Below are 13646 nucleotides of genomic sequence, written 5' to 3' on the forward strand. Positions count from 1 at the left end.
CTATATTTAAGGTGAATTGCAACTTTACATTATAAACTGTTTACTTTTTTTTTGGAAGTTTGCGTATTTCTATCAGTGACTTTTGCTTATCTGATGCCCCCTCGCATCAGATTCTTTAAATAACATGTAGCCAGTATGATCTCGTAGAATATTTCCGGTTTAATGTGGTGTATTCCAACGTAAGTAGATACTGTTTCTCTTACTTTGGTGCTCTTATATTATAGCGCAATGTCCACACTACACCGACCTATATACTTAAAGACTGAAGAAGAATTCATGTAAATTCTCTAGTCTATTAAAGCTATTTATAACAACAAGAAGCCATCTTTCTAGACTTTTCAGAAACTTTTTTGGTTTTCTTTTTTAGTTTTAACAATCCTCCCATTTTCTGGTTTTTCTTGTTTGCGAACTACAAATTCAAAATTTATTTCAAATATATTTTTTCATATATTAACTTGATTTAAGTTACTTAATTTACATAATTTCACCGTACGAATGTTAACTATTTTATTTTTCGTTTTTAAACCATAGCATCATATGCACCTAAAATTAATACATATGTATATTTACGTTGTTTTCCATATAATCTAGATATTCATTTTTTTTAATCAATTAAACTAGTTAAAAAATATTTAATATGGTTAGTTGCAGTATTGATAATAGCTCCTTACCAAAAAAAAATATATTTTTGACTTAAAGAAAGCACATCGCAGCCATTTATGTTGATATAGATAGTATTTTATGTATAAATTTATCATAAGTATGTTTTTCGTAATCCAAAAGGGTTAAAAAATTGCATATACCTATTTTAAAGGGACTAAGAAACATATAGTCATTATCAAGAATTAAAGTGTATTTTTTACGATTCAAAAAGAAGTAAGAATATCGGTTATATAATTTATTTTAATTTTATGTATGATTAAATTCATGATATGTACAATAAAAAAGCACACGCAAAAAAACAAATTTTATCATAAAACAAGGCACTAATGCATATTAAAATAAAATTTTTATATGTAGTTACCTCTTATACTTAACCTTTTTTATGCCAATTTTGTATAAAAAGTAATCCAAATAATGTATTTTACGCTTCACTTGTAATGAATATTATTACTTTCTATTTTTATTGACTTTACGGAATTTATAAAGATACATTAACAAATAATATTCCCCCACTAAATATAGCTTTGCGTATTTATAGTGTTGAGATAAGTAACTGCGATCTTAATTTTATTTTAGGTACGCTGATTATATTTTTTATTCTGTTCAGTATGTACACATATAGAATCGATTTTTAGAATATTTTTTTGGCAACGTTACATTATAAATTTTTTATTATTATTGAGTGAATTTTATTCGCATTTATTATATACAAATTTATTAATTTTATACTATTTTTCATATTTATAGGATTTTATTTAAATTATTTTATAATTAAACATTATGATTAAATCTTTTTTGTGTGTTAATACATATAAGTTTTTACGAAAAAGTCACATTAAAAAGTTCTTTACTGTGCTTATTCTAAAATATGCCTTCAAAGACGATCCTTTTAATAAATTTTGCAGCAAAATGATTTTTTATTATAATTTTCTTTCCCTCTTATTTTTTTTAAATCAAATATGGCTGCTCTGAAAAAATGTTGTTGTCATTATAATTGTTTTTTATTTTTGCTATTAGATTTTGTTATATCATTTTCATATTTTAGGATGCTTAATAAGTTTTAATAGAATGTTTTAGATTTAAATTAAAATTTGGTAGGGTTGCGTTAATATATATGTTGTATAGACTATTCATAAAAGGTTTTTAATGTAAGCCTTGCAAAAAAAAATGCAGGAACTACTTTAATCAAGGCTTCGACAATTTATAAATTCGTACAATAGTGACAATAAGAAAAAATTTAATTATAATATACATATGTTCGAGAAAGCGGAAACTATATAATATTATAATATATTCTACTATGTTAGGCCGGTTAAATTTATCTTTAACATAAGTAGTACATTAAAAATAAAAATAATTCTTAGCAAAAAAAATTGTACTTTGAAAAGCCAGTATTTATATGATTACTTAGAGGGATATGCCTCATATCAACATTTCTTTTTATATTTCGTTATAGCTTATTTGGAATAGCCTATTTGGTAACAGCAAAATATTATATACATCGTATTTCGAGGTCTTAAAAAAAATGACCTTTCTTCGTACATTTATACTTAGAAAAATATATGTGGGCATTAAAAAGTCGTACAGCTGCAGAAGACGCTCTATATACCCCATTTTTGGATCAATAAATGCAAGTTTTCATACCAACTATATAAAACACAAAATTCATATTTTTTTTCGCATTGCAATATTATTATTTATAAAGTTACATTGCCATAAAGTTAACTTTTAATTGTTACAAACATTTTATGTATTCTGTTTCATAAGATGGAGAAATTATATTTGTTTACAAATAACATAAGTATATCTCAATATTAATCAAAATTTTCGCAGCATAAAATTATGCGTATTTACAACACTATATCTAAAATGTAGAAGTTTTTCTAAAGACTATAGCTAAAGCTGATGTAATGGTGGGATAAGTTCTGCACTACGAAATTTTTATTACAAAAAACTCTATAAATTTTATGCTTTATTCTTTACATGCTATATAAAGTTTGATTTTCAGGTGCGTTTGAAACAATTTGTAGACCGTTGATTTTGCGTTTTCGAATATCCGAAGTTTCTTGTCTTATTGTTAACCAAAGGATAGATCTTTTTTAGTTGTAGATCGAACCAGTAAAGATTATTTATAAGACGTCGAATTATCATAAATTCCATAAAAGATCTTCAAAAAAGCATTGGGCTTACAAAAAATGCGATAGTAGTGTTAAAAAATTCAAAAGTAGGTACATAATTCAAATATATGCAAATAATAAACGGTACCATTAAAGTCGAAAATGTGATTCATCATAACATATATATAATTCACCAGAAAAAAAAGACCTTTAAGGATGGCATTTATAAATACAAATCAACTTGTTACATTTATAAAAATTATTTTTATAACCAGGTTAAATTTTTTAACAACAAGTTAAATACTCACAGAAAAAATGTGATGTTTTATATTGTAATAAAAGCTTTTAACTTTACTTTTGATATCTTAGGTGTAAAATAATGATATCTTATGTGAATAAAACAAGTTTTAAGTTTATATGTATTAACAACAAAAAGCTACTGCTTAGCATTAAAAATTATCAAAAGAATAAATTTGGAACAAATTTTATATTAACATTTTTATTGTGTAAGTATGAATTGATCAATTGTATTTTAAAAAAGTATTCTTCGCCTTTTTATATTAATTATTTTATATATATATTTGTTTAAAATTTACTGCTCTAATTTATAGGTAACTTCAGATTTATTTATCTTTCTGTTTTTATACCATCATTTATCTGTATAAATATAAACATAAGGGCACATCTAATTTTTTTTATTTGAATTTACAATATTTTTTTGATTGTATAAAATATTATCAAATGTCCTCTAGTCTTTCATCTTTAGCAAGTTATACTACAGGGGGCTGTTAAATATTATCCAGAAAATTACGAGTATTTTTCGGAATATTTTTTGATTTAAATTAGTTCATTATGTGTATTGAGCATTTAGAGCATATATTTATATGATATCTTAAACTAAATGACAGGTTAGAATAAAAACTACCCATAAAGTTTTTTTTAAAGAATCAAATCTAATGTTTTATGTGCTAATTACAAGATAAGAATAGATGCGTAGTAAGTAAAAAAATATATGAATATAATAGAATTTACTGTCAATTCGTTTCGCGCGTGTCGATAAAAATATATTAAGTGATATTTTTATTTCAATATCTAAAAAAAAAATTTACAGCACCGTTTCTAGCGCTCTACAAAACTAATGTGTTAGAAATTTTGTCAAAGGTCATACCAATATAAAGTATTTTTTTTATAATTATGCTAGCCTTTCCTGGTAAAAAAACCTTGGATAGTGTAAACTTATTTTTCTCAAAAACATAGGTAATTGTATGAATATCTATGCAAATATAAAAAACCAAAAAAAGTAGTGTGATATTTTGCACTATTCGCACTAATCCATAGATTTTGTGACATCTTTTTCGAAAGAATGTACATAGGTAGCATGTATCCAATATAAATTGTTTCTTTTAAGTCCGAAGATTACACAAAGCACATCTTTATATGCATCAATAGAAATATCTGTATCATATATTTATGCGAGTTTCGAATTTTAGAGTTACAAATCCTAGTTTATTATAAAAATATATACTACAGATTCATAAAATTCATTAAGAAAACCCTTTAAATAATTTTTTTTGTGGATTTATTCATTCTTTCTTATTTAATTCAACACATTAACAGATAAATTCATAAACCTCGCACAGAAAAATTAAAAAAAAATATGTTTTTTTTGTGAATTACATGAAAGAAAATAAATTATGGAGAAATACAAAAAAAAGACTGAAAAAAAGGCTTTACTAAATACGTAACAAAAATTTGGCAAGCATCCTAAAAAATAAAAAAAAAGGTATATGCATTTTAAGTTTTTTTGTTAAACGGAATTCATTGTGAGAAACACATAGCTATAAGAGCTATATATAAATTATAAACAATATTTAGAACTAAAATATATTATGTAAATTGGTTTATTTCGTTACCCAGTAATACATAAATTAGAAAATTGTATTATTTTAGATTAAAATGGCTATTCCACATTTACTTAGAGAAATTTCTAGTCATATGATTTATAAAAATATACTATAGTACAAATTTGAAAAATTAAATTTTGTTTCACAAATATTTTCTTGTAATAAAAATAGTATTAGATAAATTTTTTAATAAATTATGTAAATCGAGATTTATTCTTCAAAAATCGTAAAAATTTTTCTTTCGGATTTCAATCTCAGCATCATAGGATCCGAATACCTTGATGGTTTTATACTATGATGTATTTTAAGTAATGTTCGCTCGATATTTTTATAATTTACGCTATTAGCAATTTTTTTGGGCTTGAAGTTAATTTTAATGTCACTTTCTTCTATAGTATTTTTTTTGTCCTGTAAAGTTGTTTCTAGAAGTATCGGGTGATTGCTTGATTTGAGTTTCGATATATCTTTAGACGCATTTTTTTCATCAAAAAGCATATTTTTAGTGGCTCTTTTACATTTTTTTTCTTCGTATTCAGAGTTTGAATTTGATAAAAGATGTTTTTCACTATTCTTCTTGCCTGCGCTATAAGTTTTAATTTTATTTTTGTTACTAGCATCTCTATGATCGTATCTCGAAGAAGCTATTATATCAATATTTTCATTCTTATCTTCTTGAATTTCGTTCAGCCTTTTATTAGTACTGTATGAGCTTGTTTTTATTAATTTTTTTTTCAAGTTTCTTTTTGCTATAAAATTGGAACTTTCTGACGTAATCTCTTGTGATATTTTAAATAGTTTGTCCTTTTCAATATTGAATTTTTTTTCTATAGATACGCAATTTATATGCTGTTTTTTAGTATTCAACTTTGGCATCATAACGGAATTTTTTATTGAAGTTGTACTCTTATCCTTACAAAAATATGATTTCGAGCGTTCATTCATCGTACTCTGATCATATTTCTCTATTTTAGTAATCGAGGACGATTCGATTCTATTATTTTCTATAATATGTATATTTTCAGCATTTCCAATAATTTTATCCATCAAAACATTACTTTTTTCGTTCATTTCTTCATTTGAATCTATTTTGGGGTCAGGGAAATGATTATTGTTTACAAATAAAGATTTATTAAGTTTCTTTTTGATTTTTAATTCAGAAGAAGAGTTTTTATGATATTTTAGTTCCGCATTCTTTAAAAATATTTTTTTATAAGTTTTATCATCAATTTCCTGGCCGTTTGTTTGAAGTGACAATTTACCCCGAATTTTTTCGATTTTCTGTGATGTAAAAATGAAATTATGTTTTACAATACACCCCGAATTTTTTCGATTTAAAACTTCTAAAACTTTGTTATAATAATTTTGCACTCCTTTTGAAAGAACAACTGCTATTCTATCTATATCAATTTTGTTTACATCGAAATCAGAATAAGATACATAAGTCTCGCAAAATAATGACATTATTTTTACTATACTATCATTAGAATATTGCTCTAACACCAAAACAGTCAATTTCATTTATTTTTTGTGTCTATTTTATCAACGCAATTACTAAAATCTTCAAAATTCAATTGTGAAAGAATCTTTTCAACCATTTCTAAAATTACTGAAGTATCAAAAATCAAATTTCTACAAATTTTTTGATGAATTAAGCTAAAAATTAATCTTGTGTAGTCATAATAAATAACGATGTTATTAGAAAACTTCTTCAGTTTGTTATTTTTGGTAACTGCTTGTCTTAGAAAAAAAACAATATTTTTGTGATTGTATATATCTTTTTCGCAAAAATCATATTGATTATTATCACCAATAACCTCTTTAAATTCTCTGTAACACTTTTTATCTTCAATAAAACGCATATTATTGCGATAAAACATTTCAAGTAATACATTTACAAAGGATTCATCGGCATTTATCATTTTAAAAAATAAAATTGAAGCTGGTCTAATTATTTTTGAAATCAAGGCAGTGTCTAAATTATATTCATTAAAAAGTTCAAGCGATGTTTGATAAACGCATTTTAGATGACTAGATAAGTTATTTTCTTCCATGAATTGTTCCTTCAGTTTATTCCAGTTTAAGCACAACTTCAAAAATGTCTCTATATGTTTCTTGCTTCCATTAAGTCTTATATTAGTTATAAAAAAGAAATAACAGAACGCATAGTCTAATTTATCACTTATAGGAAAAATTTTATAGTCTGCTTTTAAATCCTTGTTTATCTGCAAATCATGTTCTGGATTGTTCTGATTCATAACTTCTAAAATAAAAAATCGAAAATCAATTTCTTTGGGCGTGTTAAAATTTGAATAGACCCATTCTATATGTCTAGTTTTGATTTTTTCTTTCAAAAAATCTTTTGATACCCACTTAATAATGTAAAAAAATAATACACCAAAAAATGCTAATAGATGTAAATATATAATTGACATTTCAGAATAAAAAACAAAGATGATTTACTCAAATAGCTTTTCTTTTTTTGTATAGACATTTTTGTGATGTAAATGTCAAAATTGATTTATTGACGTTTGAGCAAATATGTCCTTAAAAGGCCATTTATAAAAAAAAGTTTGTGCCCCTAAAACATTCAATAAACTAAAGAGCCAATAAAAGATGATATTATTATTTAATAAATATATTTATAATACCAATATAAAATTAAGATGATACGGGTAAATTTACGTACTAATATCAGCGTACAATCTCCAAATTTTATATTAAAATTAGTAGGAGGCGAAAAAAAATGTAATTTTCATTAAATAACATTGCAAGATAACTAAAAACCTATTATCTTTTAAAGAAATTCATTTTTTTTTGATTACGGTAAATAAAAAGTATCTAAAACACCAATACTATAAGTGTATTTTTTTTACTATATAGACATTTTAAAAGCAAATCAGACATCATTTTTTTTTAATTAATAGTCACGATAGAGGTGTTTATTGCATTGAATTATCTTTATATCTATTTAATGACGGAAACTTATTGATGCCTTATATCAGAAACGAATCCTTTACAAAAAAAAGAAACATTATAATTTAAGCAGATCAAATGCATTATATTAGGTTCAGTGAGATATTATTTAGCTGCATGAATTCATTTTTTATTTTTTTTGGGCTAAATTTTTAGTTGTTTTTTAATCTTTGTTCTAAGGCACAGCTTGATTGATTCCTTGTGCGCACAACATATTTATACTTTCTGCTATCTTCTCCTCTCCAATGTCTTCTTCAATACCCAAATTTCTATGAGACCTATTAATTTATGTGATTTTTTCAATCCCAAGTGTAGCTGCATAGTAATTTTATTTATTACTATTTGTGTATATAAAAAGTCTTATTTAGCACATACTGTAACACAAGATTTGCTATGAATTTAATGAAAAACAATTGAATTAAAGTATCAAAAATCAATTTATTTACGTTATTAGTTTATTTTGTGATTTATTAATAGATTTCCTATCATCATATATATTCTAGATTTACTTTTTTATTCAATTAAATGCATATAAACATCAAAGTGTCGGTTTTTAAATCATCAAATCTTTGAAAACACCAAAAAACATTCGGTGAGTCGTGTAATAAATTTGGTACAATAAAATTTCATTTTAAACAAAAAAGTAAATAAAAAGGAAAGTATATTCGATAAAAGTAATATCAGTAAAAATCATCTCTCATTATCTCGTTAAAGCTACAAAAACATATATACAAAAAATTTATGAATAATATTTTAAATATTTGGATAAATCAAAAATTAAAGTTCACAGAAGTAAATTTACACACAAAAGCAATGATCACTTGCCTAAAAAATATTTAAAGACCTATACTATGCTTTTCTAGTGCAAAGAAAATTATCAAAAAAACACCTTTTGGATATTAAATGTATAACATGCTAATATGTTAGTTTTAAATAAGTATCCGAAAGCACGATAGCAGATTTATAGAACATATAAAAAATAGATTTAGTAGGCAGAAATCATATAAATTATGTTTGAATTATAAGAACATCTAAAAAATACAATTAATTGTTTATAACATATAAAACAAGTTCACATAAAAAACTTCATGCTACAATTCTAGCAAATATTACATTTTATAGTTATAAATAACGATGTATTTATAAAAAAATAATTCAATAAGCTAAAAATTTTTTTTCATAAGGCATTTCTATCACCAGTAATATGTTTCTTGAATTTTTTATTGTATCAAATAAATTAATTAAATTCGAAATGTTCATGATTTTGTATCTTATTTTGAGAAATTAGTTTATATTTGCTTGAATTTTACAAACTTCGAATTTAATAATTTTTTTGTGAAATTAGTTTTCAATTGCTTGAATTACACAAATGCCGAATTTATTAATTCTTTTTGATATATTTTTTATCAAGAGAAACTATATAATATGCTTTTTGTACAGCTGATTGGCTTTCAGCATTGTGGAAACATCTAAAACTCTTTTTATATGATGTAAATAAAGTGGAAAAAATACGATAATATAAAATTTGATAATTTAAATGCTAAAATTTAATTGGTGTTAATTTATCTATAATATAAAAATAGTCTTGCTGACGGGTGTTGCATCTGAATTTTTTCAAATATTTGCTGTATATAAATAAACTTTTTTGTTTATACAAGTTTTCCATGGACATAAAATGATGTTTGTATTTTATAAAATATAAATTTTTGAGGAAATGGTAAAATGCCATGGTTAAATAAGTAGCTTTTAAACATTTATAACATATTTATTGACAAGTTTAAAAAGCTTTAATAGATTTAGAAAACATGGTCAACTATATATACAAATACAAGATTTCAATGTGAGTCTATTTTTAAATAGTCAATTTCATGGTTTTTTCCAGATATCTGAATAAGTTTTTTTGGAGACTGCTAATTAAAAAAATATGATAATTAATCTAAAACGTGCAGATATACAGACGCACAATTAAGACATATGAAAATATGGACGCAGAATCTGGCTGCTGCATAAGTTCTACAGATTGAAACTTTAAAAAAATGAACATAGAATAATGATAAATAATATCAAATTCGAAAGTAATAAAATGATAAAAGGTTTAAAATACAAAATCTTGTTTTTGCTTAATTTCAAAGACTGTAAATTCAACATAAAAAAAATAAAGAACAGTACCGTAATAATATAACTTGAATAAAGATATATACATCTTGTGATAAACATAAAATTCAAAGAAAAAGCATGTATTTGAAGTAACAAAAAATATATTATAGCCAAAAAATACAATACAGGAATAATATTATGTAATTCTACAAGTTTATTTAGAAACTACATATACGAAGCACTGTTAATATTTTTATGAAAACGTAAATAATATTACGTGACATAATCTCTTATTGTCTGCAAATAAGCTGAAAAAAGATAGAATAATGAAAAGTTCTGATATCCTATTATTTCAATCTGAACTAATATTCATACGACAAATTAGAATTTTTTTGTAAGATAATAGCAAGTTTTCTTTTATCACAGCAATTTTTATAAAAATTTATTATCCATTTCAATAAATTATTAATCGATATAAAGCTTTCAAACTACTAGAATTTGTGTTTTTAATGGAAAGATGATGTTTAAATACATTCCGCATAATCTTGCATCTTATTTGACATTTGTGAGCAATATACAATTTTAAAAGTTTATATTCTTCTAAATCACGCCCTTGACCGATAATTATACAAAAAGATCGATGATACAGCCCTATAGTCAAATAAATCTTAGTATAAATTTTTAAATAAATTTGACTCAATATAAAAACAGTGCCTTCTTTGCCGCTATAAAATACAAATTTATTTTAAAAAAAAAATTCTCGGAAATTTATGCCTTGATATGAAAATGCGATAAATTTTAGAACTTCAAATTATTAAAGATCAAAATTATAGATTGAAATATTTTATGATTTTTTTAATTGTTCGCATGTTTTCTTTTGGCGATTTTGCTCAGAGTCTTACTTCGTTTACAAATGAAAATTTATTAGTAATGCTGTTCTTATTAAGAATTCTGTTGCAAAAAACTGGTAGATTTAATTTCTTGATTATAAAATTTCTTACACCAATTAAAAAACAAATTCAAAAGAAGTAAATATAACATTTAAATTATGCATAACAAAGTTTATTGCATACAATTTTAACACATTAAATTGCGGAAAATATAACTCATAGGCAGACGCAAAAAATGGGGATAATAATAACTATAATATGCTATAAATATTGAATTTTTTATAAAAACTTTGCCTGTGAGGATATGAAGCTACTAAATGCTCGTTATTTTAAAATTATGAATGACAAAAATTCCAGAATCATAGTAAAAAAAATATATACGGAACAAATAAATCTATTAAGATAGTAATTGGGCAATAAACATGAATTTTAATAAATTATTCTGCTGAAATCACAATTTTGTAAAATATACATAAAGTTTACACCTGAAAAACACTATTAAATATTGATATACGTGTACCTGAAACAAGAATTTATAATTTTAAAAAAAAAATATTTTAGTATTTTATAGTTACCTAATACCAATAATTACGAAACAATCAGCATGGTCATTTAACGAATAAATACAAAAAGTAAAAAAAATCTTTTAAATGGGTTTAATGATCAAAAAAACGATTTTTTTTATTCTTTATTGAGTCTGCAACTCGAGAAAATTTACATACAAGTGTTTTTTTTATATATTATAATAATGAATTTAATATACCTATAACAATATAATTTTCCCCTTCAAGCGGTCTTTTACTTGCAATTATAAATTTTTAACATAAAATAAAAATGATTTGGATTTTTATATTGATATAATGTTTATATTGTGTTTAAATTTATGCATTAAATTTTTTCAAGAATAGTGATGTAACATCTGATTCATTCGAATATTTCGTTACGAATAAAATTTTAAAATCACCAATATAATATGATGACTGATCTATATTTAATTAAATATTATTTTAAATCACATATAATGTATCAGTGACACAAAATATTGTAAAATAAATGTTTGTTTGCGCAAATTACACATTCGATAAGATGAAAAAATAATTAAAACGCCGTAATTAGATTCTCATAATTTTTAATTGTCAAGCTTTAAAATAGTAAATACAATATTTAAATATTTCATTATAATATATAAATTTTTATTTCCTTTATCGATTATATCTTACGAGCACAATTAAATTTTTTAAAGTCAAATTTAATTGGCCATAGAAATAATGTTATAAATCAAAAAATTTATAATGTAATTTCTGTACGATAGAATACCACTAAGTAAAATAAAGAATCAAATTTAATCTTTAAATCTACAAAAACAAACAAACTAAAAACGCCATAAAGGCTTAGAGTGCATTGGATTTAGATTGAACTAATCTTATAAGCGCAGGCGTTTTCCCCTTTTTTATTGTTTTTCCTAAAAATTTGATGTTTGATTTTACAAATTTTTGCATCTATAATTAATAGTGAAAGATACAAGATCCAGCATAAAATTGAAGAATGTATATTTTCCTCTGTAATAATTAGTGTTCACAATTATTCAAAATATAAGTTTTAATATTATATTATATTACCTAGACAAAAATTAGCATATTATTATCAAATTAACAGTTATCTGAGCATTTTTATTTGTATTTGTATTCACTACGCAAGGCTGAATTTTACATTTCATCTATCTATCTAGGTTTTTAGAATATATGTTTTTTCAGCAACACAAAATGAATCTTATTCACTTATTATGGCCCATAGTTGCAGAAAATATACTTACGGGTAAAAATATACGTCGTTGCTAATTAGTTCATTATATTATGATGGTAATATAAACCTAATAAATTTATAGCTATTATTAATGTTCTAAGATAAGTACAAGAAATTCAATGCACTAAATGTCTAATTACACAGAAAAATAGCAATATAGATTAAAAATTTAAATTATGGGCTAATTATTATTTATGAAAACCTTTGAAATTAAACGTATAAGGGCGTCTTCAATAACATAGAAATAATGATAAATTAATAATTTTAAATATGAAATAAAAATTGTCCGAATGTAACATATTTGCTATATAAAAAGGATCATAAAAAATTTCAATTACTTAGAATATACTCTATGAAATAATCTTAGTTTTAAAATTCGATTTTTTTATTTTATTTGTAGTCCATTATTATTTTATGTCAGTAATTTTTTTTTGAAGTTATTTTTACATATCACGTTTATTATCCGCATTTTTTACTAACTTTTGTGGATTCTTTCTACTTGATATTCTAGCTTTTTGGCAGACATTAACAAATCCTGTAATTACACCAAAACACCATTTATATTATTCTTAGGAAAAAAAAGATTGGTTTACCACTATTATACTCAAAAACTTCGGATTTTACAGAAAAAAGTTCTGATTAGATCAGTAACAGATTGAAAATCATTTAATAAAAGTATTAGAAGATCAATTTAAATTAATTAAAAAAAAATTTCAAAAATAACTATTATTACAACTTTAACTGATATGAAACAAAAAAAACTACAATTTGATAATTTAACATTTATATTTACCCGTAATACCAATATAGTGTTATTTTAACGTTTGAAATGTGCAACACATTACATATATAAATTTAAATCATATTTATATAATTTATGTAAAACATGTATATATTATATAAATATAGCAGAGTTTGAGTCTACATTATGCACTTGAAGTGATTTAAATTTTTGTCATGTCATTTTAAACACACAATTTTTAAATCGAAAATATAAAATACATCTATATAAATATCAACAACAATAGAAATTATTTATATCTAACAGAAGGGAATATAAAGCGCATCCTCTTTTATAACAACCAATTCTAACCCTTAAATTTCACTAATAATAAATTTTGTGTATTTTTAATCCCTATCTGTATAAAATAACAGTATATTTTTACGATTTTTAGTTTTTTTTTTGTTTTAAATAGTCA

This window comes from Rhyacophila brunnea, unplaced genomic scaffold (genome assembly GCF_057557595.1).
Source record: "Rhyacophila brunnea isolate RB1 unplaced genomic scaffold, BYU_Rbru_1.0 scaffold_28, whole genome shotgun sequence".
In the NCBI taxonomy this organism is placed as follows: domain Eukaryota; kingdom Metazoa; phylum Arthropoda; class Insecta; order Trichoptera; family Rhyacophilidae; genus Rhyacophila; species Rhyacophila brunnea.